Source organism: Ictidomys tridecemlineatus, chromosome 1 (assembly GCF_052094955.1).
Source record: "Ictidomys tridecemlineatus isolate mIctTri1 chromosome 1, mIctTri1.hap1, whole genome shotgun sequence".
Taxonomy (NCBI): domain Eukaryota; kingdom Metazoa; phylum Chordata; class Mammalia; order Rodentia; family Sciuridae; genus Ictidomys; species Ictidomys tridecemlineatus.
Genome location: NC_135477.1, coordinates 156,226,312 through 156,233,950, shown reverse-complemented (window position 1 = coordinate 156,233,950; position 7,639 = coordinate 156,226,312). Strand labels below are relative to the sequence as shown.

At 43.7% G+C, this 7,639-nt stretch overlaps 1 long non-coding RNA gene across 1 annotated transcript in view; it reads left to right on the top strand.

Annotated features, from left to right (window-relative positions):
* The first annotated feature begins 535 nt into the window (after positions 1 to 535).
* Positions 536 to 7,639, top strand: part of LOC144377877 (uncharacterized) — a 31,328-nt gene continuing 24,224 nt past the window's right edge. Inside the window, exon 1 of the long non-coding RNA XR_013439111.1 lies at positions 536 to 1,821. This is a non-coding gene — a long non-coding RNA (uncharacterized LOC144377877). The remainder of the gene's footprint in view (positions 1,822 to 7,639) is intronic.

Below are 7,639 nucleotides of genomic sequence, written 5' to 3'. Positions count from 1 at the left end.
TGAAGTCAAGGTGCCCTTTACCAAAGGTAAAACAGATAGTGCCAATAAAATCTTGGTCCTCCAGCTTCCAAATCCATGAATTAAATAATTATCTTTGCTTTATAAAGTATCCAGCATTAAGAATTTGGTTGTAGTATCAGAAAACAGACACTGTTTGCTCCCTACCGGCTAAAAGTTACTCCAAACCAATGATGTTCGGTTTGTTCACCCACGTTATTTCAAATGGCTCACAATAAGCCTTGGCTCCTAGCAGGCGTTAGGTATCCTTTCGATGAATAACTGCAGTGGGTTGGTTCTTGGCCAGTGTCTGATGGCCACACCATCATTCACACACATGAAGAATAGGAGATGCTGCCCTCCATGAAGTATTCACTTCTTGGAATCCAAGATTCGACCTCGCTCTTGGAGGGAGTCAGCGAACCCCAGCACACTAGAGGGAGCACTCAACTGAGGTCTGGGAACCAGATAGATTCAGCCCTCGCCTCGCCTCAAAAAATGCGGAGAACTACACTTCCCAGAACTCTCGAGTGTCGAGTGGACTTCATTTCCCAGAGGCCTTAGCAGCCAACCCTGTTCCACCAGCCCTAGACCCCTGGAGCTTTGCAGCCTGGAGTTTGCTGGTGGATGTGTGACGCCAGGGGCTGAAGTAGCCTGCCAGCAGGGTCCTAACACCAGGCTACTGGCGGGCGGGGCGGTTCCGGACCTTCCTGCCTGAGGAGCACCGCCGGGCGAGGCATCGCCCCAGAAGCCCAGAGCCTGGGGAGGTGAGCGGCAGAGGGCGGCGGGAGACAGACCCGAGCCTCCGGAAGATGTGGCGACCAGGCGTGGGGAACAGGCCCACGAGGTGCGCGGAGAAGCCTTTGTGGTTCGGGCAACACCCCAGCGCCTGTCCCCGCTAGCCGTCCACGACGTCGCCTCAGGCGTGTCAGGTGGTGCTCTTGGCCCGCATTTGCGGCAGGCCCACCTCCTGCTAACCCAGGTCTGTCCACTGCGCATTCCCTGCCCTTGCCCTGCCAGCGTTTGGTTTCCTGCCGGCCTCTTTGGAATGCCTGAGAAAATGAGCTTCGTCCCTATGGCTTCAGTACTGTGCGGTGGCAGACGTCGTGATCTGTCTCACCGAAGAGATGGGTGCAGGGTGCCCCTATGGCACAATTAAGACTGGTTGGTACCCAAGTTTTTGGTTTCTGCGCTTGACCCCCCTTCCCTCCATAGGAAAACCACTGTTTTCCTTTTCTGAAACAGCTTTCTCTAAAATCTGAGAATTGATTCATTGACAGGAGACAGAGGAAGTTTTGGAGGAAAATTGCAAGGTGCACAGTGATGTTAGAGCAGATGCTCAAGGACCTGATTCCTGGCGCCATTCTCACAGGCTGTGTGAACTGGTGCAGTCTGTCCTCAGTTTTCTGATCTGTGAAACGGAGTGCTAGCAATGCCTGCTGACTATGTGGGATTGAACAGTGTAAGCCTGTTGGTGCCTGGCACTTGGTGAGACTCAGTGAGTCCCTGCTGCTGATGAAGCCCCATGTCTTTCTAAGTCTTGCTTCTGGAAAGCTACAGAGTCACAAAGAGTGGGGCCCTGATCCAGGATGGCCTCAGCCCTTTTCTCTGATTTTTTCCACTCCCAGCTCCTGACTTTCCTCTCTGGGCACATGGGGGTCTCAAAGAATTTCAGAGCTCCTGATTCTGAGGGGTGGAAAGCAGAGGGGGCTTTCTTGTGGTTCCTTTTCTTCTCTTACATCTGCCTTCTGGAAACTGCACCCACCCTGGGGAGAAGAGCCCAAAAAGGACATGGCTCCTGAGCAAAGGGGAGCAAGGTCCCAGGTGAGTTCATTGCCATCTCTGTTCTTAGTGGGTGGATTTTCCCCCTCCCGCTTACAATATAACTTTCACCAGAATTTGGAGCACAAGTCCTTTGATCTTGGGGTAGCTAGTCCACCCTCACAGGTGGTGGATTCTGTAAGGAATACTGCCCTTACTTATACATGTTCAGTGTACACTTTTTTCTTGTTTAACACGTTTTTATTCATTAATCTCAATCCATTGTGTGATTACTAATTTGATAGGATTAGATGCCACAAGTATGCAACACTAGGGATAGAACAAACATGCAAACCTGATAAAATTCCTTTCTGGCCCTCCTTCACTCATTCTTGTCTTCCTTCCTCCCCTTGGCAAAATGCTTTTTCCCCCCTACCTCTGAGCAAGTGTTTGCATGTACCAGTTTTTACTCTCAGGTCAACTGATTTTGACTTGCCATTCTCTCCTCCATGTTAGGAAACTAAAGGAGGTACCCCATGCAGGTGACATAACCTGTGAACAAAAAATAGCTATGTTGCAGGGCACACAGTGATGAGGTCTCTTTCTCTGAAGGCAAAGAATATACTCCTCAGGAAGCTGCAGGAGGTTTCCATGAGGATCTTGTGAGATGTTGGTGATAGAGAACCAGCACATGCTATGGTTGAGGAGTGGGGTCCTCAAGACAGACAGCCACATTTTAACTCAATTCCTTTGTTACTGTTTGTGGGCCTTGGGCAAATAACTGCACCTCTTAGTGCCTCACCTATAAAATCAAAATAACAGCTATGCCTACTTCCTTGGATAGATGAGAGGATGACATGAGTTAGTACATAAAAAGTGTTTGGATCAAGGCTGAGCACATAATAATTGCTCAGTGTATGCTTATTGTGGTAGCCGAATGATACTATATTAATAATAGTATTAATTTCATGGATAGAAATTAGTAAAAACTGGACATGGAGTAATTGCCTAGCTTTATCCCCAGCATCATATTTTTTTTAATTGTACAGTTTTTCTAGGACCCAGAAAATACTAGTCCTTCCCACTTACCTTCATCTAACACTAACTAACAGTTGGTATTTCTTGAGTGTCCAACATGCTGGGGAATGTTCTGAGGGTTTTGCATTTTTTATTTCTCATTCTCAAACAGCATGGCAGTTATCCCCTATATAATTTGGATCAATTATCTCCTATATAATATGGTCTCTAAATACCCATATGTTTAAGATGTGGCCCTTAACCTGTGGTACTATTAGGAGGCAGAAGAACTTTTAGGAAGTGGGCTCTAGTAGGAGGAAGTTAGGTCACTGGAAGTGTGACCTGACTTGAAGCCCTTGAAGGGAATACTGGGACCCTGGCCTCTTCCTCTTTGTTTCTTTTTCTTCCCAGATATAGGATGAATGGGCTTCCTCTCCTTCATGTTCACCACAGGCCCAAAAACATCAGGACTAATCATGGACTGAAACTTCCAAGACTGTGAACCAAAATAAACCACCTTAGGTGTTTGCTAGAGTAACTGAAAGCTGACTAAAACATCCCCATTTTATAGACATAAGAGAAAACTGAGGCTCAAAGAAATCAAGTAACCCAAGTTCATTCTCAGGTTCATCTGACCTTCAATCCATGCTTGGACCAGCCACTTCTCTGGTATGTCATTCAGTGTATGGACAGACCCAGCTACCTATTCCAGGGATCCGCAAACATGGTGGAGTTTCATTTTCTGAGGCTATGGCCAGGACCCACCATTGTATGTTTCAGCTGCTCTGTTTTCTTTAAGCCTTTCCCATTTTTTGGACAGGGCCAAATTGTTCTTCTGCCAAAAACTTTCTGCATCCCTGTGTGTAGGTGAATCCCCTTACTGCATCTCCCTATCTTCATCTGCTGCCCATGGGTTAGTACAGGGTGATATGGTACATAAAACTCAGTGACAAGAACTTTAAGACCAGAATGAGTGCTGGATTCACAACTGGAATACTTAAATTATGGTCTTGCTGCTACCTCTAGTAAAAGCATGTGATTTCAGTTCTTGGTTGCACTTGATTTTCCTTGTCTCTGAAATGAAGATTGAAATAGAAGATGGCATATGCTCTTACCTGTCCTGCCAGTTTTGTTGTATTGCAGAATTAGAGATCTAATCCAGGGCTCTTGCATGTCAAGACACCCTACCGATGAACTATACCCACAACCTTTACACAGCTGTCTTTTATTGTTCAAATCATTTAATGCATTTTCTTTGTGTACGATATGGATTGTAAATTCTTTGTGGGCAAAGATCATTTCTAATATTCCTTCCATAAACCAATAAATTGTTTTTCTTGTCATATATTGCATGCTCATGGTATAAATTTCAGAGAATTAAAAAAAAAACATGAATAGTAAAAGTCAGTTTTTCCCACTATACTCTCGAAACATTGTTAGGAGTGGCAGGACAGGGAGATTCCTCACCCACAGAGCAAGTAATGCTACAGAAGCAGACTCTGCTGGGTGTCCTTTAACTCAGTTTAATTTTTTTTAATATTTTAGTTGTATATGGAAACAATACCTTTATTTTATATATTTATTTTTATGTGGTGCTGAGAATTGAACCCAGTGCCTCATACATGTGAGGCAAGTGTTTTACCACTAAGCCACCACTCCAGCCTAATTTAATTTAATTTAATTTGACACTGTCTTCCTGGGGGTCACAGCTCTGAAAGACTTTCCCCAATTCAGACAGCAGGTTAGGCCAGTTATGACCAACCAGATATTAATTAGTGTTCCCTGGCAACCCCCTCCTTTATTAAGTTGGTAGAGCAGTTCACAAAATTAATGAAACATGTACCAGCTTATTATAAAAATTATCACCAAAACAATAAAAAATAAGTTATCAGAAAGGATACAAATAAAGAGGTACATCAAATGAGGTATGGTATGCCACCCTCAAAGAATTCTCCAAATCCTTTCTTTTTGAGTTTTTCTGGAGGTTCCATTAACACGGGCACTATATATTAAATCATTGGCCAACTTCACTATTAGCCCCTAGCCTTCGTCAATTCTTAGCATACAGAAAGTCACTTGTCACTCATCACTTTTGAAGATTCTGTGGATTTTAGGAGCTCCATGCCATAAATAGTATCAACAGGATTTCATGGAAGCCTGTCCTCCTCCATTTCCTTCATCTACATGAATGTGAGGGCTGGTCCTAGGTGAGCTGGAGTAGCTTGTTCTTACAAGGATGTGGCTGTGCTCTTTGCTCGGGATGAGTGGAAAAAGCTGGATCCTTCCCAGAGAAACTTGTACCGGGAGGTGATGCTGGAGAACTTTAGTAACCTGGCCTCACTGGGTAAGGAAATCCCCTCTGGACACAGTTCAGAAATTAGACTTCAGCACCTGCTTCCCTGAATAAAAGCTGTTGGCCATCAAAAAAGTTGAGGTTTGCCTTATGATTATACAAATCATATCTTTGTAAATACACATTGAGAACATGTTCCCCTTACAGGCATGGAATTACCCTGTGTATAGGAATGGAGGAAGTGGTCTTGGTAACCATCACCTTCCTTCTATGTTTTTTAAATTTTAATTATTTTCTATTAGGAGGACTCCCATTTATCAAACCAAAGGTGATCTCCCTTTTACAGGAGGGAGAAGATCCCTGGAAGGTAGAGAAAGAAAGTTCTGGAAGTACCTCTCTTGGTGAGTGGGTGGCACTATTTATGTTTAAAGAATATTACCTGTTTGTGAAATATACAAATAAGCACAGAGAGGAATTGCTGCAGGTATCAGTCTGGTTCACAAGAAGGTGCAGCTTGGAGTGTGTTAGTTGGGAAACTTCCTTTAGAGTTCTCAGGCCTCAAGAAGTTGATGAGGAAGGGAAAGCCCGGGTTCCTAGACACCTGCTTCTGCTTTTTTGTGCATAATCACTTCACAAAATGAATCTCTCTAGAGCTCTTTTGATTCTTTCCTGTTATTTCTGAAAAGGGCTGCATTTTATGTATTCATTCAACAAACAGTGTAATTTAAGGGAATATAAATAATTCATTTTAGCTGAAACTGCAGGTATGAAAGAGATAAGGAAGAAAATGAGATGGGAGGCTGTCTAAGGGCCACACTGTAAGTGCTTTGGTACAGTTCTAAGAGATTTGAACTGTTCCATGGATGACCAGAAATATTTGAGGAATTTAGGCAGAAGAACTTTTTTATCCCTGATATTTTAGAAAAATTGGTCTGAATTAGAAACAAATGTTCCTTAATAAAGGAATGGCTAAAGAAAAAATAATGTGTCCCTACTCTGGCAAACGTTGTCACAGTTTAGAAAGAAAGAACACCCTTATGTGGATGGAGCTGCAAGGCACATCAAGTTATAAAATATCACCATATGTTACTATTTATATTTAAAGAATATGTTTGTGAAATATGCAAATAAGCACTGTGAGCAAGGTTCAGAAAACACAAAAATTACAAGGACACACTTAAACTGGTAACAGCAGTTACTCTTGGAATGAATCTAATAAAAGGGGACTTTGTTTCCCTGTAATGTTTTAATTTTCACAAAGAGAATATGTTCACGAAGGTATCTTGACTGGAAGTTAATAAGAATGGTCACTTAGGAGGCATTATTGAAGTGAGGCAAAACTAGAGGTTGAAAGCCTCACAGAATTCATGGGAATCCAGTCAGGAAGCCAGTGGGCCTGGACTAGAGGCACCTGCTAGTGAGGATCAGGGGGCAGAGGAGGAGTCAGCTTGATAAGGGAATCTGAGGAATTCAGTGTGGTTTTTATTTAAGATGTAACATACATGGGTAGAGGTTACAGATGGGCAGTTATGTAAGGGAGACAGACTGGTTGGCACTCCAAGTAGAGGGCAGGGAACCCTCAGTTCAAAAGAGTAATTGCCACCTTGATAAGCTGACCAGGTAAAGGAACAGAGCAGAAAACAGAATCCTAGGAAACCAACATTTGAGAGATGGTTAATCGAGAAAGGACTTTGTGACCAAATCTGAGGTTAAATTATCAGAGGATAGAAACAGAAGAGGTGGCTGTCATCCAAGAAAGGTTGGGGATTTGAGCTTGTGGAGGCATAGGAAGTGTTCCCAGGGAAGGTCTGGAGAAAGGTCAGTTCAAGCAAGAAGAGTAGAAAAAACTGCAGAAGACAGCAGTGGAAACAGATCCTGCTGACCCCTGGCCCTGTAACAGGATTTGGTCTGAGAATTGGAAAGCCTGGGAAGGGCTGAAGAGTTGTGAGTTTCCTGGAGCTGCACAGGTTCACCCTCCACAGAAGCAGCTTCCAACTGACTTAGGGAGCCTGAGAACATAGAGAGGAGATACATAGGAGGTTACGGTCAAGTCAGATGATCAGAGACAGCCTCCCATGTTCCAGCCCAGGGAAGAGCATGGGACAGACTGCCTTGGTACAACAGTGCCCACGCTGGGGGAGTTCTCTTCTCAGTTAAGGTGAAATTTTTGAGATGGAAACCCCAGTTGTCTATCTTTTAACCCTCATTTTGGAGAAATTAATTCTTTGGAAATTGCCAGAAACCACCCCAACATAAAAAGAGAGCAGAGAAACTTTAGAGTTAGGAGGCATCAGTCTGGCTATTATATGAGACCTGACTCTGGTGGGAAAGATCAGAGTCCTCTGAACAGCCCTTCCCAAAAGAAGCTCACTCCCCAAGAGCACAGCTGAAGGACCTGGATGTTCTTGGAAGTACTTACTGTTATAATTAACTTTCAGCCAGAACCAAAATCCTATCCCTTGAAAAATCAGTTACAGAAAAGCTCATGCTCTGAGAGCAGGATTCCCTAGAACCTCCGGTAGCCTCAGAATGCACTTTTACAAAGTTACTTTTCAATTCAGAACTGTTAAT